The sequence below is a fragment of the Galeopterus variegatus genome, unplaced genomic scaffold, assembly GCF_000696425.1.
Source record: "Galeopterus variegatus unplaced genomic scaffold, G_variegatus-3.0.2 Scaffold3166, whole genome shotgun sequence".
Lineage (NCBI taxonomy): Eukaryota > Metazoa > Chordata > Mammalia > Dermoptera > Cynocephalidae > Galeopterus > Galeopterus variegatus.
Genome location: NW_007729277.1, coordinates 175,063 through 201,561, shown reverse-complemented (window position 1 = coordinate 201,561; position 26,499 = coordinate 175,063). Strand labels below are relative to the sequence as shown.

Below are 26,499 nucleotides of genomic sequence, written 5' to 3'. Positions count from 1 at the left end.
GCACTAGGATTGAGGGTTTAACAAGATGGAAAGGTCTCCATCATAATGGAACTTACTTTCCTATGGCATAAATCAGAAAATATACAAATAAACAACAAAATAAATAAGATAAATTTTAGATAGTAACAATTATTTGAAAGATATAAAACAGAATGTGATTCAGGGAAGTTTGCAATCTGAATGATGAGAAGGGACCAGTCACTTAAGGACTCATGAAGCATTTTACTCATATGGCCTTGCTGAAAAACCAACTTAAAATTGCAACCTCAGTAACAAACAAAATAATCAAAGAACTCATGAATTGAGATGTCAAGGTGTAAAAGAACTGAAGATTTAGTGTAAAATTAAATCTTAATAACTTTTGTCATTTTGGTTACAAAATATATTGTAATGATAATTGTTGAGGAGAAATTGTAACATAAAAATAATTTAACAGAAGTAGAGGCAAAGTAGCAGAAACTTGCAACTAAAATTGGGGAATTGACAGTAAGAGGAGATATGAAGGTACTTCAAAAAGTTCATAAAAAAATGAAATTAAAAGATAATACAAATCTTTCCATGAACCTTTTTAAGTACCCTGTAGTGTTTGAATATATAATATGTATAGTATCTAATATATAATTTCCTCAAATTTTATGAGAGAATCAATAGATACTTTTATCAAGAAACACATGTTTAGGCATATGATTTACTTGTAATGAGTGGAACCATTAGTTAAATAGACTACATATTTTGCATGTTACCAGAAGAGAAAAAAACAAGTGCAGACATTATAACAAAGATAGATGACAAATGATTTGATAACATCAAAGTCAAGGATTCAGATCCCCATACTGGCCAGCCACTAAAAAAAAAAAAAAAAAAAAAAAAAAAAAAACAGTAGATAAAAAAGCAACACCAAAGAAGCAAAAAACAGAAAACATAAATTAAGATGGAAGAAGACAACATATCTTTTCTGAACTCACAATGTATATAGGAAAAGAAATACAAATTGGAGCAAAAATAGAACTATTTTTTCCACATCAATAAGTGATTTGAGATGTTTAAAAATGAAAAAGATAAAAAGGCAAAAATAATGCAGGGGTCTTAAAACTATTCTAAAATAATTCATTAGAGGTTGTTTTAAAATAATAATTCAGAATCGTGAGAATCCCTCTGAACTTTTGTGTGTGAAATTTCTATGAGGGAAAGTTCTTACTGTCCTACTTTGCGTTACATGCCCACATCCAGACAGCTCAACCGTTGCCAGAGGTGATGGTCACATTTTAAAAACATGGTTTGGGGTAGGGATAGTATCTAGATAAATCCTAGATAAAGGGGATGCTGAACAGATACTTCAATGAGTTGCTTACTATGGTTCCTGCTCAATACACACTTGATGAAGCAAGGAAACGAAACTCAGAAAATTTAAACAAACAGGAATCGTGTGTTAATTCATAAGCCCTTACTAATTAAATCCAGCTTAAGACCACATTAAAATTATCATTATAGATACATATTTAATTAGCTTAAAAAGAATGTGCAGGTGAATGTGAGACTGAGACTTTAGTTTTATTCTTATAGGCCTTTGGGCAGGGGAAGATGGGGTGTTCAATGGTCTTTTCTATGTCTAGCCAGCTGCCTGACAAATGTGTAATTTTGGGTCACAGGTGGAGAGAGTAGATTGAATCAATGCAAATATGTAAGTACTACTAGAAAAAGAACTCCAGTACAATCTCCTCTGATGACTTATCAATAACATCATGTTTGTAGATGAAGGAAAACACATTATGTGTGCACATATTTTTGGAGATATTTTAGAAATCTAGCATCGTACTTGGTAATCATGCATGTGAACTGAACCAGAGAGAGTGAGAAAGAGAGAGGGGTTTGTGTGTGTGTGTGTGTGTGTGTGTGTGTGCATGTGTTTATACAGCTTTTTTTACAGGGTGCTGCTCTGTTGCTTGCGGGGGGGGGGGGGGCGGATTTCATAGATTTACATTTGGTAAATATACCCATGTCCAAAAAAAGATGTATAAAAATTTGGAATGCCAGCTAACTAAATCAACTCATAAAAACTACAGTTAAAAGTAAGATTTTTCCACGATTATTTTAAAATATGATGTTTACTGGAAGGAAAGTCCAGAGAATTACCACAGATGAAGTGTGAGTGTATTTCTCCCACTTGTAAATGAGCTCTTATTTCCTACAGTGTATATTCTGGTCCACAATGAGTCATTTTCAACATGTTTCAATTTAACTCCTAATACATTTTTAAACTTGGCAGGCATATTTAGATGAACATTACTTCCAGTTTTAGAGACTGCTTCTAAATTATACTTGTCTTGCAGTCATCATGAAATGTTCTTTCAGTAAAAAGGAAACAGGATTGATTGGAAGTGTATGTTTTGGAGGAGCAATAAAATGGTTACTATTTTAAAATTTTGTTACTACATAAACCCTCTTAACATTATCTAAAAATGTTGTAGTTGTGAGGTCCTTTTTATTGTTAGAAGATACTTAAAAGAAGAAAAAACGTAGTTTATCCCAGACAATAATAAAGGTAACATTTATTAAATTCTTTCTGTGCCTAGCAATGTTTAAGTTTTCTATATGTATTAACTTTTTAAATGCCTGCAAAGTAGGTATTAGCTTATTTTCTATAAACCGTTCAGGCTTCATTTCTGTTACAAAACGTGGAACCTGGCACTGTTCCGGACATACAACTAGAACTACATGAGTGTTTGTAAAAGCTAATGACTATATGAACAATTTTACATAATGCCAACTCTCAATAAGTATTTACTAATTACCATTTATAAATGTGTGCAATCCTGTCAATCTTCTGGCACATTTCAGTTGGCCAGCCTATCTACTATTATAAAATATTCTTTATTACTATGATTTTTACACTATGCTTTATTTATTTTTAACACCTAAAGGTTCACAGAAGCTTAAAGTTGGAAGATAAAGATCATTGAAAACATTCCACTCATTTTGCAAATGAGGAAACAAGTCAAAAGAGGTTATATGACTTGTCCTTTGTTATACTATTATTAGGAGCAGAGCTGGATTTAGTCACCTTGTCTCTTTGTTCTCATCCCAGTTGTTCATTCTGCCACACCAGTATGTCATACTTACTAGTAAACCGTATATGAAGCATAATATGTGAGCTGTTGAACAACATCAATGGGTACATTTGTGCTCTCAAATACACATATTAAAAACAACAAAATTCAAAACTATAATGTACTAATTTTCTATGGTTGCCATGATAAATCACCACAAACTTGGAGGCTTAAACAGAAGTTTATTTTCTCGTAGTTCTAGAAGCCAAGAGTTCAAAACCAAGGTATTGGCATAGCATGGCTTTACTTTTTCCAAAGGCTCTAGAGGCATACCTTTCATTGTCTCTTCCACTTTCTAGGGGATTCAGGTATTCCTTGGCTTCCTTGGTTCGTGACCATATCACTCCAGACTCTACCTCTGCCTTCACATGGTGGCCTTCTCTGTGTGTCTCTTCTAAGGATACGTGTAATTGCATTTATGGCCCACCCAGATCATCCAGGACAAGCCCCTCATCTCAGGATACTTAATCACATCTGCAAAGACCCTTTTTCCAAATTAGGTGATATTTACAGGTCCTGAGGATTAGGACATGGACATATATTTGGGGGATGACGGGCACCGTTCAACCCACTTCATACACCTTTGAAGTCACATGAATTTTATTTATTAAGAACCTTCAATAGAAGTAACATTTATTTTTAAATTATTCAACCAGAATTTTATAGCATGCCAGCTAATTTAGGAATTATTACAATTCTATAATATTTCTATCAATTACCTTTTCAACTTACTCACATGCTATTTAGCAACTTATTAGCTTTTTAACACAATAGTATCTTAGACATTCTAGACTATGTACTATATGATTTATGGCCTATGTTTATTATGAGTTAAAAGTCATCCTGCATGCTTTTTAATAATGTTCTTTAAGAACCTCATGACAGTGACACTAAAGGTTAAAAAGAGTTGGACATTTTCAACAGACACAGTACAAAAATCTAGCTTTAAAGTAAGTTATATTAACTTCATTTAGACCATTTAATTGTTGCTTTCTATATGGCAACTAAATTTTGCCCTACTGTGTTTGAGATCTGTTAGATAAGATCTTGAATGCTCTGATAGTATAATGATGTAACTTCATTTAGACCATTTAATTGTTGCTTTCTATATGGCAACTAAATTTTGCCCTACTGTATTTGAGATCTGTTAGATAAGATCTTGAATGCTCTGATAGTATAATGATAATTTCATGTTTTATTTTTTGTTCTACTTATTTTTCATTCCAGCAAACTTTTTTATCTTTCCTGATTTTAATAAATGTTTATTTGTAACATGTATATATCTGTGGAATATACCAGATATGTGATCATTTAGTTTCTGCTTCTGTAGAAATCATTATTACTAGATGTGAAGAAGTTCTAGAAATCATTATTACTAGATATGAAAATATTCTCAGAGCTGGCTGGTTAGCTCAATTGGTTAGAGCATGGTGCTGATAACACCAAGGTCCAGGTTCAATTCCTTTACTGGCCATATGCCAGAAAAAAAAAAAAGATAGTCTAAATTCATTTTAGTCTTTAATTAAAAGTATATTACCATAATATACTTTCATAAATGAAAGAAGGAACATAACCAATATATAATTCTATTCTTCATGAAATTGTCATTAAAATTAAGTGAGATTTATTATACAATTTTAAGTTCTCAGTAAATGTTAGCCATTATCTATCATCATCCAATTAATTGATTTCTAAAGTAAGATGTATCTGTGTTCTCGTTTCAGCACCATAAAGGTAGAGCAGCCTCAGATTAAATCTGGTAAGACTATTTCATATAGATGGGTAATGTTCACTGTTACAATGCCCTCTTTTCTCAACTTACTGTGTAGGCTGATTGTTAGCAATTCAATATTGGGTTTTCCATGCCCATCTGTGTGTTTTTAAATTGATGTGTTTTTAAAACTTTAAGGCAATGTGTTTTTGTTTTACAAATGAAAAGTCAGTCTATATTAATTGAAAAAAGTAGAAAATGAGTTAATTCATCTTCAAACAGCAAAGTAACATTCGCATAATCTATTATTAGAATTCAAATGTTTTCTATTAATTCATTGGAACCCCAAATGTGAATTTCTGCTAGCTAGATTATTCATAGATTCTCTGAATGTAATGATGCCTATCATTTCTAAAATTCTTCTTGCTTAAAATCACAAACATGGAAACAACCAAAAGAATACGTCTCCTTGCCTCCAGGCAAGAATGCACCCAGATCATCCTAGTCAGATAGGCTGTCTGTATGTAAACCTGTAAAGGAACTCATATACCTGTAAATGACAAGGAAATGTTAGCTTCGAAATTATTTATAGAAGTAGTTTACAGGAAAGTCAGGGTATGGTAAATAACTTGTCACTTATGAGAATGGAATGTTCTATATGTTCGTGCCACAAAACATGTCTATTCTTATTCATTGTTTTTTGCTGTTGGTTAAACTGTGCATTTCATCCACAAGTAAGTCAACAGATGTTTAAATGAGAAATGTGTGTCCTTTCGTTACAGAAACAACCTCTTCCCCACCACTATCTATAGCCTTCTTAAATATTAAGCATTCCAGTTATAAGAAATTTGTTAGCTGTGATTACCTTTTCTGTATCCTTTTGTATCAGTTTTCATTCCACAAATTTTAGACAGTGCTACATTTACAAATTATTAATTATAACAAGGTATAGCTAGCTAAAGGTTATGGATATTTAACCATACACACATCTTTGATGATAGAAAGCACTAGAGGAGTATTGAATTAAATGGCTCAGATATTTCATGAGCTTTCAATAGGAAGAATAGCAATAGTAATTCCTGAAGCTCATTTGTGTAGAATTATGAAAAAAGTTATCTGACTTTTTTCTTTTTTATTAATTTTATTTGTAAAAATTATAATCTAATTTTTCAACACTTTATGAATATTTAATTGCAGATACCATCTGATAAATGTTGTAAATTTGTTCCCACATAATTGTGCATGAAGTAGAATTAGTCGCCATGATAGCCTCTTCTCTGTGATAATTGAGTTTCCATAGCCCAACTCTATGAACTGTTCTCTACATCCCTTAATTCATTAATGTGTGGATGAATGTAAGGTTTCCTTCCTGTCGATTCCAAATGTTTAACATTACTTGCCTTTTTTCCTTCTATTTTAAATGAGAGCCAACATTATGAACTCTGCACTTTACTGATTACATCAAAAGGCAAAAGAGAAACATATCTCTTGTCATGATTTGAGAGAATGTGGAGAAAAAACATATGTTGTGCTCAGATTTCTCTTCGTTGGAATATGGACTAAGGAAAGAGCAATAAAGTGCTAAAATACCTCTCTATACTTTCCTTGTGGTAGGTTAGAAATTGTTCAACTCAATATTCATTGAACCTTTGTGCATGACACACTGTAGAGAATAAAAAAAAATTAAGATATGATTTCTGTTTTCAGAGCTGAAATATAGTGTACCTACATGTTTATTTTTTAAAGCAAAATGTTATATACCTTATGGAGTCTACAGTAGGCTATTAATGTCCCTATGTATTTCAATGGGATATTGAGAATGGCCTTTTAGAAGAGGTGAGAGATGAAACAAGCATTTGAACTGTGAATTTTGACATGCAGATATGAAAGAAGGGCATTCCAAATACTTATAAACCTGAATGTAAAGGAATAGATTAAAGGGTTGTCAGAAAACAACAGGTTATTCATTCAACTGATTTGGAGTGTACAAGTAGGGAGGAGAAAAAAGATAGACAGTTTTATTTTTTGGTAATCCTGGAATGTCGGAACAAAGAGCTTATATTTACTTAAGTGAGCAATAAGGGCTGACATGATGAAAATCACACTTTAGAAAATTGACTTAGCAGTAATATATGTATATGTATTCAGAGTGATTCAACATGCCCTGAATAGGATTGTCTGAAATCCAGGTGATTGGTAACAATGGCCTGAATTGGAATGATGTCATAAGGAATAGAGGTGGGAAAAATTGGTTTTAGAAATACAACTGGGACTGGTCAATGGTGGACATTTTCCCACTTTGCTCTCTACTCATCCTGCCCCCTTCCCAAAGAAAAGAAATTTCTAATATGTTTGGATCATATTCAAAGATATACATTGGACCATGTTTCTAGTTGAGTAGTCTTTCACTAAAGGTCACAATCATGAGTACAACTTCCCCTTCCACTTCTTTTTCTTGTAAAAACAGGGTTGGAGCTCACTTGCACCTTTTTTTCAGTCTTCTGCAATACAGTCAGCCTTCATATCCGTGGGCTCAACATTTGCAGAGTCAATGAACTATAGATGGAAAATATTAGGAAAAAAACACAAAAAATAATAATACAACAATAAAAAATAATACAAAATTTAAAAATACAGTGTAACAGCTATTTACACAGCATTTACATTGTATTAGGTATTATAAGTAATCTAGAGGTGATTTAAAGTATACGAGAGTATGTGCATAGATCATATGCAAATATTACACCATTTTATATAAGGTACTTGAGCATCCACAAATTGTGGTATCCACAGCAGGATTGGGTGTAGTGGTCCTGGAACCAGTCTGCTGCAGACCAAGGGACAACAGTATAATACACTGTAATGTATTTAGTCTCCAGGAACCAGCCAATGTTTAAATGGGATTGGGGCTTAATGGACTCTCTTAACTTTAAACCTATCACCTTCTCCAGCCTCATTCTACCAGAGACCTCTGATTAGGGTTTTTACAGGCCAAACTAACATCATAGTCATAATTTTATATTCTATTTGGTACTAGCCACTTTCTTTTTCAAGAACCTCATGGTGAGGGATATTTATTTTATTTTTATTTTTTATTTTTATTTATTTATTTTTTTTTTAATTTTTTTAATTTTTTTTTTTTTTTTTTTTTTTTTTTAAAGATGACCGGTAAGGGGATCTTAACCCTTGACTTGATGTTGTCAGCACCACGCTCAGCCAGTGAGCGAACCAGCCATCCCTATATGGGATCCAAACCCGGGGCCTTGGTGTTATCAGCACCACACTCTCCCGAGTGAGCCACGGGCTGGCCCGGGATATTTATTTTAATGGAGTATTTAGACATTTCATGAATTCCCTAAATATCATCTAATGGCACCCAGTCCCATTATCACCACTAACAGGTAGCTTCTACAGTCTACACACATTAGAGGCAATATAATTTATGTTTAAGAGTATTGTTTCTGGGCTGGCCCTGTGGCGCACTCAAGTGAGTGCAGCGCTTGGGAGCGCAGCGGCACTCCCACCACGGGTCCGGATCCTATATAGGAATGGCCACAGGTAAAAATTGGAAATTAAAATTTTAAAATACCATTTGCAGTAGCATCTAAAATATTAAATACTTAGGGATAAAATTAATAAAATATGAAGCAAGTACAAAACCTGTACAATGAAAGCTAGTATATATTGCTAAGAAAAAGTAACAAAATACCTAAATAAGTGGAGAGATATATTATGTTCATAGATTTGAACATTAAATATTCTTAAGTGTCAGTTGTTCCCAAACTGGTTTTTAGATTCAGTGCAATCCTGATCAAAAACTCAACAAGCTTTTTTGTAGAAATTGACAAGAGTTAAAAGAAAAACTTAAGGCAATTTAAATATAACAGAGTTTAATCAAGCACAGAATAATTCATGAATCAGAACCAGAACCAGAACCAGAATTCAGCCCCCAGATCCAGAATAGGTTAACAGTGATTCCAGGGATGCCATGTGGTTGGGTAATATTTATGTATAGAAAAAGGAAAGTAATATACAGAAAACAGAAGTGAGATACAAAAACAGCTGGATTTTGTTACAGCTGGGCATTTGCCTTACTTGAACCTGGTTTTAACAGTTGGCTGCCTATGATGGGCTGAGATTCATCTACTTGTTATAGGAGTAGGTTCATTCTGTTTACACATTAAGTTAGGTTACCATTACTATGTCTGGAGAAACATTTAGGCCAAACTTAATTTAACACAAGCTAACCTAAAATTTGCATGGAAATTCACAGGACCAGAATATCCAAAACAGTTTTGAAAAAGAAGGATGAAGGAGCCAGGATAATTCAATGAGGAAATGATAGTCTTTTCAACAAATGCTGGAACATTTTGATCCATATGCAAAAATTAAATCTTTGTGATGGTGATAACACTAAGGTCAAGGGTTTGGACCCCTGTACTGGCCTGCTGTCAAAAAACAAAAAAGTTAAACCTTGACCCTTACCTCACACATACAAAAATTAATTTTTCGTTATTCATAAATCTAACTGTAAAAGCCAGAGCTAGAAAAAAAATGAGGAAATCTTAGTAACCTTGGGTTAATCAAAGATTGCATAGATAGGACATAAAGAAAATAAACCATTAAGAAAAACTCATTAAACTGGACTTTATCAAAATAAGAAATTTCTGCTCGTCTGATAAAAAAGGAAAAAGACAAGCCACAGACTTGGAAAAAAAATGTTTGCAAAACACATATCTAATAAAAGGCTTGTATCCAGAATTCTCACAACTTAAGAAAAAAGCAAGCTTCCCAATTAAAAAAAAAATTTTTAATGGCCAAAGGATTTGAATAAATACTTCACCAAAGAAGAAATACAAATGACCAACAAGCACAAGAAAAGATGTTCAACATCATTAGTCATCAAGACAATGAAAATTATACCACAATTTGATACCACTGCGATCATTAGCATGACTAGACTTTAAAACACAACTAAGTATGGGGCAAGGTCGTCAATTAACTGGAATGTCCATACATTGCTGATATGAATACTGAATCATGCAGTCACTTTGGAAAACAGTTTGTCAGTTCCTTTGAAGGTTAGATATACACTTACTATATGGGTCAGCAATTCTACTTTACCCAAAAGGAAAGAAAACATATATTCATACAATGACTAGTATGTCGATGTTTATAACATCTTTATTTATAATAGCCCTGTATTAGTCCTTTGAGGTTGAATATAACAAAATACCTGAAACTGGGTAATTTATAAAGAAAAACAACATTTATTGCTTACAGTTTCTGAGACTGGGAAGTTCAAAGTCCATCTTGTGGTGGCGACAGCGACCCAGGAGACTCATATTGCAAGATGGTGGAAGCAGAGAGAGCAGAAAGACAGACAGACTCTCCTCTTTTAAAGCCCTCAGAACCATGTCCATGACCACCATTTTTAATCCATTCACTACTGCATGGTCCTACAATCCAATCACCTCTTCAAGGCTCCACCTTTCAATTACCATAATAAGATTTCTCACCCTCTTAACAGTTTCAGTGGGGGCTAAGTTTCTAATACATAAAACTTGGGGGACACAATTCAAGCTTCAGTGAGTTTTGGGGGGACAATCCAGTACAAGCCCCAAACTGAAGACAACCCAAATGTGTATCAACTAGTGAATAAGTGAACAAATTTTGCTTTATACCTACCATGAAATCCTACTCAGCAATAAAAAGGAACAAGCTAGTGATACATGGAACAACATGGCTATATCTTTTAAAAAGCATTGTGTTAAGGGCTGGCTGCTTAGCTCACTCAGAATCTGGTGCTGATAACACCAAGGTCAAGGGTTCAGGTCCCCATACCAGCCAGTTGCAAAAAAGAAAAAAGCATTATATTAAATGAAGAAAGTAAACACAAAAGACTACATACTGTTTAATTTCATTTATATGACATTAGAAAAAGGACAAAACTAATGACACAAATCAGATAACGGTTGCCAGGAGCCAGAGTCTGGGATGAAGGAATTAACTGCAAAGCAGCACAGAGAGTTTTGGAAGGTGATACAAATATCGTGTATCATGATTGTAGTCATGGTAGCATGACTGTAAACATTTGTCAAAACTCAGATTTATACACTTAAAATTGGTGAATTTTGTGTGTAAATTACATTCCAGTAAGGCTGGGTTTTTTAAAAAATATGTATTATTTTTTAGAGCAGTTTTAGGTTCACAACATAACTGAAAGTGCAGAGATTTCCCATATAACCCCTGCCCCCACACATGCATAGCCTCCCCCATTATCAACATTCTCCACCAGAATGGTACATTTGTTACAATTAATGAACCTACATTGACACATCATTATCTCCCAAAGTCCATAGTTTATATTAGGGTTCACTCTTAGCCCAACCACTTTTTAATTCCTTCACTGAATCCCTGGTCCACGTTTACTCTTGGGGTTGTGCATTCTATATGTTTGGGTAAATCTATAATGACATGTATCTACCGCTACAGTATCGTACAGAATAGTTTCATTACCCTATCATTTTACTGTCGGTATCATTTTACTGTCTCTCTAGTTTTTACATTTTCCAGAATGTAATACACTTGGAATCACACAGTAAGTAACCTTTTCAGACTGGCTTCTTTCATTTAGTAATATACATTTAGGGTTCTTCTGTGTCTTTCCATGGCTCGATAGCCCATATCTTTTCATGCTGAATAAAATTCTGTTGTCTGAATATGACACAGTGTATTTATCCATTCACCTACTGAAGGACATCTTGGTTGCTTCCAAATTGCTGCACTTATGAATAAAGCTGCTATAAAAATGTGCTGGTTATCATATGGACATAAGTTTTTAACTATTTTAAGAAGACATCACAGTGCATGATCACTGGATCTTACGGTAAGAGTTTAGTTTTGTAAGAAACTTCCAAATGGTTTTCCAAAGGGCTATACCATTTTGCATTCCTACCAGGAATGAATGAGAATCCATTGCTCCACATGCTTGCCAGCGTTTGCTGTTGTCTTCGGTGATGTGCCTAAGACCTTTGGCCCACTGTTTCATTGGGTTGTTTGTTTTCTTATTGTTGAGTTTGAGGAGTTCTTTATATATTTTGGATAACAATTCTTCATGACATGTTCACTGCAAGTATTTTCTCCCAGTCTTTGGCTTGTCTTTTCATTCTCTGGATGGTGTCTTTCACAGAGCAGAAATTATGAAGTCCAACTTAGCAATTCTTTCTTTCATAGAACATATCTCTATTTTATCTAAAATATTACTGACTCATGGTTATATAGACTTTCTCCTATGTTACCCTCTAAGAGTTTAATAGCTTTGCATTTTACATTTGGATATATGATTCATTTTGAGTTAATTTTTGTGAAGGGTGTAAGGTCTGTGTCTAGATTTATTTTTTTGCATGTGGATATCCAGTTTTTCCATACTGTCTTTTCTCTATTGCTGTTGTTTCTCTCTCTCCTCTTTTGTCAAAGATCGTTGACATTATTTATATAGATCTATTACCTGGCTCCCTATTCTGTTCCATTAATCTGTTTGTGTATTCTTTCACCCATACCACACTGTCATGTTACTGTAACTTTATAGTAATTCTTGAAATTAGATACTGTCAGTCCTGCAGCTTTGTTCTTCAATATTGTGTTGGCTTTTCTGGGTCTTTTGGCTCTCCATATTAACTTTAGAATTAGTTTGTCGATGTCTATAAAACAATTTGCTGAGATTTTAATTGCAATTGCACTGAATCTATAGAACAATTTGGGAAGAACTGACATCTTCAAAATATTGAGTTTTCTTATCCATGAAAATGGAATATCTCCATTCATTTAATTCTACTTTGACTTCTTTTGTTAGAGTTTTATACTTTTCCTCATATAGATCTTTCACATATTCTGTTAAATTTATACCTAAATATTTCAGTTTTAGGTGTGCTAATGTAAGTGATTTTGTGTTTTTAATTTCAAATTCCATTTGTTCATTGCTGGTGTATTGGAAAATGATTGACTTTTTCATATTACTCTTGTATCCTGCAATCTTGCCATAATGACTTATTAGTTCCAGTTTTTGTTAATTGGTTCAGATTTTCTGCATAATGATTGTGTCATCTGCAAATAAAGACAGTTTTATTTCTTTCTTCCCAATCCGTATACCTTTTATTTCCTTTCTTGTCTTATTGCATTTACCATCAACTTCTATTATGATGTTGAAAAGCAGTGGTGAGAGGGGACAGCCCTGCCTTTTTCCTGATCTTAGTTGGAAAGTTTCAAGTTTCGGTATATCATTAAGATGATGCTAGCTGTAGGATTTTTCTAGATATTTTTTTTCAAGTTGAGGAAGTTTCCCTCTATTGCCAGTTTACTGTGAGTTTTTTATCATGAATGGATGTTGGATTTTGTCAAATGCTTTTTCTTCATCCATTGACAGGATCATGTGGTTTTTCTTTGGCAGATTGTTGATGTGATGTATTGCATTAATTGATTTGCAAATGTTGAACCAGTCTTGCATACCTGGGATAAATTCCACTTGGTTGTGGTGTAATTTTTTTATACCTTGTTAGATTTGATTTGCTAATAATTTATTGGGGATTTTTACATCCATGTTTATGACAGATATTGTCTGTAGTTTTCTTTTTCTGTAATATCTTTGCTTGTTTGGGTGTTAGAGTGATGCTAGCCTCATAGAGTGAATTAGGAAGTATTCCCTCTGCTACTATATATTCTATATTCTGATATTGTAGAGAATTGGCATAATTTCATTCTTCAATATTTGGTAGAAATCACCACTTGGGACTGGTGATTCCTAAATTGGAAAGTAATTAATCATTGATTTAGTTGTTTTATTTTCTCAATTTTTAACATGTATTTATACATATTTGAGGGGTACAGTGTATTGTTTCAATATAAACATATACTTCACAATGATTCACCTAGGGTAGACAGCATAGTTTTATATCCATTAGTCTACCTCTTCTCCCATCCCCCTCTCCTCCTAGTTTCTGGTAACCATTAATACACTGTACTTTTTCTTTCTTTCTTTCTTATTGAAACATAATTGACTGTATATTTTTGTGGAGTACAAAGTTTGTATATGGCAAGGGGGTGGTCTGGGTCTGGTTTCATTCCTCTACATATGGATGTCCACTTTTCCCAGGACCATTTATTGAAGAGGCAGTCTATCCACCAATCTATGTTCTTCTTGCCTTTGTTGAATTACAGACTGTATGTGAGTTGATTTCTGGTTTCTCTATTCTGTTCCATTGGTCGACATGTCTGTTTTATGCCAGTAGCAGGTTCTATTGGTTATTATAGCTTTGAAGTGTAATTTGTAGTCAAGTAGTGTTATGCCTCCAGCTTTATTTTGTTTTATTTTTTGCTCAGGATTGCTTTGGCTATTTGTGATCTTTTGTTGTTTCATATGAGTATTAGGATTATTTTTTCTATTTCTGTGAAGAATGTCTTTGGTATTTGATAGGTATTGCATTGAATCTGTAGATCACCTTGGGTAGAATGGACAGTGTTAATTCTTCCAACCTAAGAGCATGGAATGTCTTTTCATCTTTTTGTTTCCTCTTTAATTTCTTTCAACAGTTATTTGTAGTTCTCTTTGTAGAGATCTTTCATCTCCTTTGTTAAATTTATTCCTAGGTGTTTAATTTCTTTGGTGACTATTGTTAATTGGCCACCTTTCTTGATTTCTTTTTCTACCAATTCATTGTTGGCATATAAAAACACTACTGATTTTTGCATGTTGATTTTGTATCCTGCAACTTTACTAAAATAGTTTATCAGCTCTAAGAGTTTTTCTTGTAGAATCTTTAGGTTTCTCTGTGTATAGGATCATGTCATCTGCAAACAGGGACAATTTGACTTCATATTTTCTGATCTGGATGCCCTTTATTTGTTTCTCTTGCCTGATTGCTCTGGCTAGTACTTCCAGTACTATGTTAAATAGAAGTGGTGAAAGTGAGCATCTTTGTCTTGTTCCCATTCTTAAGGATGATATTGGCAGTGGGATGTCATAGATGGCTTTACTGTGTTGAGATACTTTCTTTTTACACCTAATTTGCTGAGAGTCTTTATCATGAAGTGATGTTGAATTTTGTCAGATGCTTTTTCTGCATCTATTTAGATAATCATGGTTTTTGTCCTTGATTTTGTTGATGTTGTGTATCACATTTATTTACTTGCATATGTTGAACCATCCTTGCATCTGTGGAATGAATCCCACATGATCATAGTGTATGATGTTTCATGGAATTTGGATGTATTGTTCCCTCCAAAACTCATGTGGAAATTTGATCTCCAATGTGGCAGTGTTGGAAACTGAGTGAGTCATGGGGGCAGATCCCTCATGAATGGATTAATGCTCTCCCTGGAGGAGGGGGGGATTAATGAGTGAGTTCTTGCTCTGTTAGTTCCCACAAGAGCTTGTTGCTTAAAAAGACCCTGGCACCTTCTTTCACTCTCTTGCTTCCTCTTGCCATGTGATCCGTTTGTACCCACTGGCTGCCTGCCACTTTCCACCATGAGTAGAAGCAGCTGGAGGCCCATGCCAGATGCAGCTGTCCCAGAATCGTTAGCCAAATAAACCTCTCTTCTTTATAAATTACCCAGTCTCAGGTATTTCTGTTATAGTAACACAAAACGGACTTATACAATGTTTTTGATGTTTTGCTGTATTTTATTTGCTAATTTTTTTTGAGGATTTTTGTGTTCATCAAAGATACTGGCCTACAGTTCTCTTTTTCTGTTGTATCTTTGTCTGGTTTGGGAATCAGGATGATAATGACTTCATAGACTAAGTTTGGGAGCAAGGCCTCTGTTTCAATTTTTTGGAGTAGTTTGAAGAGAATTGGTAGTCATTCCTCTTTAAAGGTTTGGCAGAAGTCAGCAGTAAAGCCAGCCAGTCTTGGGCTTTTCTTTGTTGGGAGACTGCTGATTACTGCTTCAGTCTCATTGCTTGTTATTGGTCTGTTCAGGTTTTCTATGTCTTCTTGATTCAGACTTGTTAGTTTGTGTGTGTCAAGAAATTTATCCACTTCCTCTAGGTTTTCAAATTTATTGGCGTATAGTTGTTTAGAATACTCTCTAATGACTGTATTTCTGTGGTATTGGTTGTAATGTCTCTCTTTTTATTTCTGATTTTTGTTATTTTGGTCTTCTCTCTTCTTTTAATGGTTAGTCTAGCTGACGGTTTGTCTATTTTGTTTACCTTATCAAAAGTTGATCCCTTTATCATTATGTGATGACCTTCCTTATCATTTTTTTTTTTTTTTACTTTTCTAGGCTTGAAATCTATTTTATCTGATATATAGCTACTCCTGCTATTTTTTGGTTTCCATTTACATGAAGTATCTTCTTCCTTCACTTTCAGATGGTGTGTCTTTATGGGTGATGTGAGTTTCTCATAGGCAGCATATTATTGGTTCTTGTTTTATAATCCATTCAGCCACTTGAGGCATTTAATCCATTTACATTTAGAGTTATCAATATATATTAACATGTTACTGCATTCTTTTCCTTTTTTTTCTGTTTGTTTTGTTGATCAATTTTTCTTTTTTTCTAATAATACTGTTTTCCTTTGTGATTGAATGATTTGGTATAACAGTGTATTTTGATTTCTTACTATGCATTTTTCTTATGTCTCTTACAAGTTTTTGTGTTATGGTTACCATGAGGCTTACAAAAAACATGTTATAGTTTTAACAAATTGCTTCAGACTAATAACAACTTAATTTTGATATCTAAGAAAAAGAAAAAAACCCAAGCCAACTTTATACTTTGGCATCATTCCCTCCCATTTTTTGACATTTTGTTGTTTCATGTTACATCTCTTAATATTGTCTATCTTTTATTTGTTGTTGTATACATCAGTGTCTTGTTAGGTTTGCCCTTTAGTCTCTATAATAAAGATGTAAGTGGTTTATTCACCACCCTTATGACAGGAATGTTCTTTTCTTTTCTTTTCTTGTCTTTTCTTTTTTCTTAAAGATAACCGGTCAGGGGATCTTAACCCTTGGCTTGGTGTTGTCAGCACCACGCTCAGCCCGTGAGCTAACCGGCCATCCCTATATAGGATCTGAAACCATGGCCTTGGTGTTATCAGCGCCATACTCTCCTGAGTGAGCCATGGGCCGGCCCATGACAGAAATATTCTAAGTTTGACTGTGAACTTACTTTACTAATGAGTTACGTACCTTCAAACATTTTCTTCCTGCTCCTTAGCATCATTTTCTTTCCTACTGAAGAACTTCCTTTAGCTTTTCTTGGAAGACAGGTCAAGTGTTGATAAGTTAGTTCCCTTAGCTTTTGTTTGGCTGGGAATGACTTTATTTCTCCTTCATATTTGAAGGTTAGTTTTGGTGGATAGAGAACTCTTGGCTGACAGTCTTTTTCCTTCAGCACCCCGAATATATCATCGCATTCTCTTCTGACCTTTAGGGTTTCTACTGAGAAATCTGCTGAGACATGTTAGGGCTCCATTGAATGTTAGGTATTTCTTTTCTTTTGTTGCTTTCAAGTATTCTTTCTTGGTCTTTGTTTTTTTGATAATTCAACTATGATGTGCCTTGGTGTGTTCCTTCTTAGATTGAATTTGGTTGGCAACCTCTGAGCTTTCTATACCTGGATGCTGTCACTTTTCTCCACACTTGGGAAATGGTCAACCATCATTTTCTTGAATATGCCTTCTACATTTCTTCCTTTTGCCTCTCCTTTGGGTATGCCATCTATGCAGAGGTTATTTTGCTTGGGGGAGTCCCATATTTGCTGTATTTCTGTTTCATTTTTTCTTTTTGCTTCTTTGATTTGATAATTTCATGTATTCTATCTTTGAGCTCCCTGATTCTTTCCTCTATTTGATTGACTCCGCTGTTGGAGCTTTCTGTCAAGTTTTTCAGGTCTGATAATGTATTTTTTTAATTCTAGAATTTCTGTTTTTAATATTATTATTCGATTCCTTTTTTCAAGTTTTTGTTCTGCTCCTGGATTGTTTTCCATGTATCATTTAGTTTTTTACCTGTATTTTCTTGTGACCCCCTGAACATCCTTAAAAAAGTCATTCTGAATTTTCTGTCAGACATTTCATAAATCCACTGTTCTTCTGGGTCCATTACTGGTGCTTTGTTTTCTTTGTTGGTGTTATGTTTGTCTCTCCTTTCTCAGTCTTTGTGTCTTTATGTTGATGCCTAGGCATTTAAGGAGACTGCTACCTCTTCCAGGTTTTATAGGTATTCTTTGGTCATGTTAGACCTTTACTGGTTAATATCAGAGCTTTGTTTCTGGTCTGTGGTTTTTGTTAATTCCAAAATCGGGGATACTTCCCCTAGGGACCAGCTCTTGAACTCTAGTTGCACTAAATTGTTTTGATGCTGATTCTCTGGGGAAGGCTTTTTGTGTGGACTGGATTTTAACAGTTTGCTTTTTAATCACCTCCCAGTCTTGAGAGGTCAGATACACCTGGTCTGTATAGAAATTCTGGCCTGGGACTGAGTCTTTCTAGCAAACTGTGCCCCTGCTGTTCTGCCAAATTGACCATTCTCCACTGAGTAGGCCTTTGCCAATTGGAAGGCAAGTCTGCTGCCTACTCTGCACCCCAGTGTTCTCCCATCAGGCCATCCCTCCTCCCCAACTCCAAACACTTCCCATGGGGTGGCCCATGCATCAGTCCCTGATGATGGCTCACCAGCCTCTGGGTGTTTTCCTTTCTTCAGTCGGCTGTGGCCCTCACTATGTGGGTCCACAGAAACCCTGTCAGTGGTCTTGCTTGCCTGGGGGTAGGTATCGTACACTCCAAGACACTCTTCTCCCTTAAAGCTCCAGGCAACTTCACACAAAGGGCTTAGCTGTGGCTTTTGCTGGCTCCTGTTCCATGTGCTGTAGGTTTTTAACATCTCTCACAGGATAGGTCTGAAGTGGCCATGGCTTGAAACAGTCAGAGTAGTTTCTTCTTCCTCTCACTGTGGCTTCTCTTGCCTTCATGAACTCTGCAGGTCTTTCCACCTCTTTCCCCAAGCTCCAGCGGTCCCAGGTTGGCAGTTTTTGCTTTTTAATAGTTCTAAATTGGTCAGTTGGTGGGGAGAGTGACCCCAAGACTGTCTATTCCACCATCTTTCTGTGATGTCACTTTTTTCAATTGTTTTGATACATGTAGGCCTTCTCAGATTTTCTGTTTCTTATTGTGTGAGTTTTGGCAGATTGTGTTTTTCAAGGCATTGATCCATTTCATCTAGGTTATCATGTTTGTAGGCACAGTTCTTCATAGTATACTTTGACTATCTTTTAGTGTCCATTGGATATGTAGTGATGCCCACTCTTATTTGTGATGTTAGTTATTTGTATCCTCTCTCTATTTATCTTAGTCAGCCTAGCTAAATCTTACTGATTTTATTGATTTTTTTCAAAGAATCACTTTAGGTTTTATTGGTTTTCTTTATTGGTTTCCTATTTTCAATTTCATTGATTTCTTCTCTAATTTTTATTATTCTTTTCCACTGCTTGTTCTGTATTTAATTTACTGTTCTTTTTCTAGTTTCCTAAGGTGGAAACTTGGATAATTGATTTTAGATCTTTCTTCTTGTCTAATACATGCATTCAGTGCTATAAATGTTTCCCTTAGCACTACTTTCACTGAATTTCACAAATGTTCATAAGTTGTGTTTTTATTTTCATTTAGTTTAAAATATTTTTTAATTACTCCTGAGTTTTCTTCTTTATTGTTACTTGTAAGAGTATTGTTTTGGAGTTGTTTAATCTCCACATATTTTGGAATTTTCCAGCCATCTTTCTGTTATTTATTCCTAGTTTAATTCCATTGTGAAAGCAGCGTATGATTTCTATTCTTTTAAATTTGTTAATGTGCGGGCTGGCCAGCTAACTCAGTTGGTTAGAATTTGGTGTTATAACACCAAGATCAAGGGTGTATTTCACAGGTTCCTTTTCCCCTTCTCATGACAAAAGTACAAGGGGATTTTTCTCTGATATTCACTGTGAGAACCTGGTAGAACTCCAAGTAAAATTTACAAAAGAATTCCCCACCCCCATTACTGGGTTTTCTTGGATTTAACCTCAGACTTGTTCATACCAAGCTTCCAGCAACTCATCAATTATAGTTTAGTTTTCCCTACTTTGGCACTGGTTCCAATGGCGGTTTCTCCTTGTGGGTTTCTGCCCTAGTATGTCATGACTCTTTGTATCTGCCTGTTTGTCTGTCCATATTTGGGCACATCGGTTTGCCCTGTGACCTCATTTCATAATGGATCTAAGAAGAGTTGTTGATTTTTCTGTTTGTTAAGCTTTTTACTAGTTGTTGGGATGAAGTGGCGAGTTCCAAGCTTCTTACAAACTATACCAGAAACCGGAAGTCTGGTACAGTTTGGGGTTTTTTGGGTTTTTTTAGTGAAAAAAAAAGCTATAGCTAGGAAGTGATATGCCAATATTCACATTTATTTCTATTTTATGGCAGGAATGGGAGGGTCAGCCAAGAAATCATTGAAAGTTTAAGGTCTCTATTTTCAGATGACTTATAAGAGTAGAAACCAGCTTAAAAATAAGAGTGAAACTTGTGAAGATGCAGAGGTAGCAGTTGTAAACAAACAAGAAAGGGAGAAAGATCATTTAGCTCAAGGAGATGAAGAGTTAGGTGAAGGTTGAGCTTTTTTTTCGTCAGCGGGCTGGTATGGGGATCTGAACCCTTGACCTTGGTGTTGTAATATTGCACTCTAAAGGAGGAGTACTTTAAAAGGGAAAGTTTGAACATTAATCAAAGAGTGACAATTAAGGAAGTTAAAGTGTTTTGGTATCAAGTGATTTAGTGGAGAACTATGATTCTTCAAACCGAGAAAGAATCTTCTCAGAGTTAGGAGTGTAGGAAAAGAAAATAAATTAGGATATAAAGGGATTTTAACGTAGAGAGGAGGAATTGGAAGAAGAAACCCTTGTTGGATGGATCCTGACCTTCGTGAAAAGGAAATTATCAGCTGGCCAGTTAGTTCAGTTGATGAGAGCATGGTGTTATAACACCAAGGTCAAGAGTCTGGATCTCCATACAGGCCAATCCCCCCCCCCCCCAAAAAAAAATAAGGAAGACAAGACATCAAATGAGAATGAAGAGGGCACTGCATGACCTGAGAGTCTAAATAAAAGAAGGCAATTTTTAGAATGACAACTGTAGTGAATACAGTAGTCTAATAGATTTGAATAAAGTTATTTCAAGTTGCAAATAAGAGCCAGTTCATGGAATTGGTCAACATGCTGTCACTAATGTCCCACAGCTTTTAGTAATTTGAATCAGAGGTTGATAAACTATGACCTACAGGCCAAATCCAGCCCACCATCTGTTTTTGTACAGTTTGCAAGTTAAGAATGGTTTTCATATTTTTTAATTATCAGAAAAAATCAAAAGAAGAGAAATAAATATTTTATGACACATAAAAATTAATATGAAATGTAAATGTTAGTGTATATAAATAATGTTTTATTGGAACACAGTCACACTCATTTGTTTGCATATTGTCTATGGCTGCTTTCATGCCACAGCTGCACAGTTTAGTTGTTTCAACTAAATATCCTACAGTGCCTAAAATATTTACTTTTTGGCCCTTTACAGAAGTTTGCTGACCCCTTATCTAAAGCATTCATGCCAGCTTTTCAGCACCATCAATTAAGTGGCAGTGAACATTTTTCATCTCCTTGTCTAAAACAAGTCACAGGTCTCAGTATGTGAGTCACCATTTGTAGATGTTTGCTGGATATCTGCAGTTATCTTTTCCATGCATCTCTTTAGCAGGGTAAATAGAAAGTTATGACATTGAACATGTAGTTCTATTTCTTGGTAAGGATAAGATGTTACATTTCACTGACTGGAAGAAAAATCAAACTCTATGCTTTCCAAAATGCCTATGTTTTAAATAATTAGAACATCTCATGGTTTATCAGAAAATATATGGAACACAATGAGACATCTTGGTTAGTCTAAAAATTGGAACTGTGTGGCAAGGAAAATTTATAAGGTCACTTGTCATTTTTCCCATGACAGGCTTTTTTTTAAAAAAGGCTTTGGCAAACTTGAATATTTAATTTTATTTAACAAACACTTACGGGCCAGCCCGTGGCTCACTTGGGAGAGTGTGGTGCTGATAACACCAAGGCCCCGGGTTTGGATCCCATATAGGGATGGCCGGTTCGCTCACTGGGTGAGCGTGGTGCTGACAACACCAAGTCAAGGGTTAAGATCCCCTTACTGGTCATCTTTTAAAAAAAAAAAAAAACACTTACATACTGCTTACTGTGCTAGCACAATTTTAAGCACTTTACTAATATTGACTCTTTTAATCCTCTTGATAACCTAATGAGATCATCACTGTTACCTTTCTTGTTTTATAAATATGGAATCTGAGACCCATAGGTATTAAAGGGAAGGTGTGGAATTTGAACTCAAGGAGTCTGGCTTCAGAATCCTTGCTTAATATAGTTATATGTAAATTTAAAATCATATTACATAAAAGAATACTTCAGTCTCATGAACCTTCAAAGTCACTTGAGGCACTTTTTGTGAATCATCTAATAGTTTTCCAAAATATGTGATCATCACTGCTTTTTTATTTTTTCACTGTTTGAATCCATAAATGATACTGTAATGAGATTTTCAGCTTTAGCCACAAGTGTCCATTCAAGTAATTTTTTTCTATTTGTTCTTTTGGTGTGTTTGTGATCTTCAAAATGTGACTACTTATGTTTCTTTTTAAAGTAATCTTTAAAACCTGTTTCCAGTGTAGTTGTGAGGGTATATTCCAAAGATAATGATTAAATCTGTGTTAAATGTCTCTGCTTCCATTTTTCCTGATTACTTCAGGCAAACAATATCAGTATTCATAATTTGTGTTGTTTATGGTCTTTGCAAACCAATGTGTCTTCCCTAAACCGTATTTTGCCTTTCAAAGGTGACACTCTTTTTGTCTTATGCATAATGTAGGGGGGAAGCCTTCGCATTGGTAAGGCACAGAGCCATCTTTGTCCAAAGCAAAGGAAATAACTTTTCATACCATCCTCTGATGGCCCAAACCTCTTTAAACCCCTGACCCAAAACACAGATTTTCCTCTTCCCGTGGAGAGCCTTTGTGTGTTTTGTTTTCATGGAAAGCCCTTGCCTGTTTTCTTTGTTCATCTTTCAGTCATGTACTTTTTCACTATCTTCCTATTTTAGTTGTCTCTGCCCACACTCACCCGCCAATGGTGTATTGCTGGAGATTGTGTATATGTTTTGGTACGTGCTTTATTTTTATTTTTTTTAATTATTCCTTTTCTCTCTTTGGTGCAGGATGTTATAGCATAAAAGACCAGAAGTTTAAGGCTTTCCTGGATACAAATTCCAGTTTTGCTACTCACTGGGGCAAGTTGTTAACCTCTCTGAGTCTCTGTTAAAAGAGAATAATCCTAAATTCTGCATTAGGGTTTTAGAGATGATTCGATTATGCGCGCGCGTGCGCACACTCGCGCACACACACACACAAAAAGAGAATAATCCTAAATTCTGCATTAGGGTTTTAGAGATGATTCGATTATGCGCGCGCGCGCGCACACGCACGCACACACACACACACACACACACACATACATATCAAAAAAACACAAGGTACTCAAATGTTAGGCTCCTTTCCTTTCTATTGGTCTCTACACACGCTGACAAGCATCACGCCAATTCAAGTTTTCTCTGAGTAAATGCCTTTAGAGTTCATCACTGGCTTTTTATCACAAGCCTCCTACAACCCACTTGGATCATGGTTACAATAGCAAGTGAGAGAACAGGAATAGGAGGCAGAGCAATAATAAAAGCACCACATTTCCACCAACCTAGAGAGGAGGAACAATACTTTCAGGGATGGGAGAACAAAGGAAATGGGTAGGGAGAAAAGTAAAGTCAGGCCAAGAAAATATTTAAGAGAAGGCATTTCTTCAAAATAATAATATAGGATTTTTTTTTCATCTAATTAATGTTCATTGAGTTTCTTTGATTATATGGTACATTATTATTTCATTTTCATCCTGAAGTGTTTATAGCCATGAATAAATGGTTAAATAGATACCTACATGTGTAGACATTTTCTGGAACTTTATAAGCTTTCTCATTTCATAAACAGCTGTAGAAAATAAAAATATTATTATAACATGATATGTGTTTACTGAATGCCTAAGTGGCATAATATTATATTTAGTATCTACTTGTTTGAAAATCCCAGGGTAGTTATTTGATCCATTAGATTAGTCTAATGAGGGAAACCTCTTGATGGGGAAGTAGACATAATAAAATAATTTAGTTCTTCTCATTATTTTATGTTTTTCTTCTTCACTTCTGTTTTGTATGCCCTCATGATTGACTTCATTACATTCTGTTAAGTAGGTTAGTGAGTCACATTTAAATTCTTAAAATTTAATTCTTAAAATTGTGTAATAATTTTAACTCACTATGGAACTTAGATAGATCCTGTTATACCACATTAACTTTGCCCCCCCTTTTGCATTTCTGTTTTTAAAATATTTTTAGAATGTTGTCATGTTTCCTTCTACCACCTTAGTCATTAACCAAACTGTACATTTTTAGAAACTTTAATCTTTCTTGTATAGTCATACCTATCCTATAATCATTTTGGTTTCTTTTTTCTTCACTCCCTGTAATTAGTTTTCATCTTATATTGACACCTAAACCTGGAAATAATAATTTTAATTCACTGGTTTTGTCATACTTTAGAAGATACTGTTGCTCACTGGATTAGTTTTTGGTACTTTAATGTTTTCTATCCTGGCTTGAACCTAAAGCAATTTAAATTTTATAACACCCAAAAATCTAATGATTAATATGACTCCATTCATTCAGTTAGTAAATATTTACTAAGAGCTTATAATATACCAGGCAATATACCAGATCCTAGGAATCTAAAGATGGATTAGACAAGATTCCCACACTCAAGTAACTTCTCTTCTAATTTGCACAGGCACTGTTGTCAGCATTTTACTTATATTAGTTCATTTCGTCACCGAGAAATCAGCGTGCCCAAGTCTTCCCCAGAGATTTTGATTCAGCAAATTTAAGATGGAGCCATGGCATCTAGGGTTCTTAGAAGATCCACAGGTGGTACTGATGGTCCTTCCTCTTTGGGCTAGATAAAAACAAGCTCAGGAGTAATCCTCACATTTGGAAAAGAAACAAGTCTTGCTAATGATCCAGCTGTACTACCGAGTCACCTAGTTTTGAAGATCCACGACTCTGGTTCTAGATCCCTGTGGAGTTTCCTAGAGTTCTTATGGAATTCTTTAGCCCATTTTTAGAATACTGATTTGTTAAGTTAAGGTTTATAGGCCTTGCCTATTACTAGGAATTGATTTACATAAATGGCTTTTACATCTCTTTTTGCCTTTTATAGTACTTCGTATGTTAACTATAGTAAATTGAATTTCTTTCTTTGAGCTGTATACAAGGATGCTTCAAAAAGTTCATGGAAAAATAAAAAGATAATATGAATCTTTCCATGAACTTTTTGAAGTACCCTCGTATTATGGAAAAATAGGATAAAACCGTGATTAGCCTCCATCCTTCTACTGTTAATACTTCATATTGTTTTTCATAAAAGCATCCCTAAGAAAGTGCCTTTTCTAATGACTTTTAGATTCATTTTATGGAGTCTGATTTTTTTCTTTAATGTAGACTAACACTCTGAGGTATGTATTGAAAGCATCATGAAATAGAGTTCTGAATGCTATGAAGCACTAATGTAATAAACATTCTTGGTTCAGAGGATGATTCAAGCTGAATTTTGAGTGTTTGTTTTCATGTTGCCACAAGAGGGAAAACAACAGTCCATTCAAACACTGTTAAAAAATGTTTTACTCTAATTTTATCTCATACATGCTCTGATTTATTTTAAGGCAGCATTCCTTTCTTTATATAAGTTTCACTTAAGTACTTTTATCTTCACATACCTGTAGTACCTATTTTTTGCCTTTATAAGATGGCCAGATCTTACTACATGTTGTTTATTTTTTAATGACATTACATATTTTATTTGATCCTGATATAATAGATGCATCGAATTATTTTAAATACGTGCTTGAAATTCTTACAAATCCATGGTACAGTTGTTAAACATACTCAACATTTTTAACTCAGCAAAAAAAGATCTATCACATTCATTTAAGAATTAGCTTGTAAGCCAAAAATGACAGATGTAGTATTATAGCTGAGAAGTGAACTGGTTGAAGAAATCATCTGCATGGCAGAAGCATTTGGACAAATACTCAAATGCCTTTTAAATTCTTTTCTCATGTCGTGTAGTAATCATTGTTGCAACATTGATGGTGGTTTTATAAGTTGTCCCTACCTTATTGCTTTTCAATTTGTAAAATTTCACAATTGAGAGGGAAAGATCTGAGTTACTAGAACTCTGTTTCTCTGTAATTTTATGTGTGTATTTTTAACTTCTGTAACTGATGCTCTAATTTTTATTGAAAATAATTTTGATTCAGTATTTAGGTATATATTTAAGATTTTTTAATATAACTAAAAAAGAAAGAAAATAGTTGGTAGAACAATAGGTAGCAATAATGCACAAAAGTAAAATCGCTAAGATAAAAAACAAAAACAAAATAAAATAAATTCTAGGATAACATTTCTATTTTAATGCCAACATG

The 26,499-nt window shown here is 34.6% G+C and overlaps 1 protein-coding gene and 1 non-coding gene across 2 annotated transcripts in view; both read left to right on the top strand.

Moving 5' to 3' along the window:
• LOC103599966 (progesterone-induced-blocking factor 1) overlaps nt 1-26,499 on the top strand; it is a 164,090-nt gene that overhangs the window by 41,194 nt on the left and 96,397 nt on the right. The window lies entirely within an intron of this gene.
• TRNAI-GAU lies at nt 4,509-4,581 on the top strand. The gene has a single exon. It is a non-coding gene; the product is annotated as a tRNA-Ile (tRNA).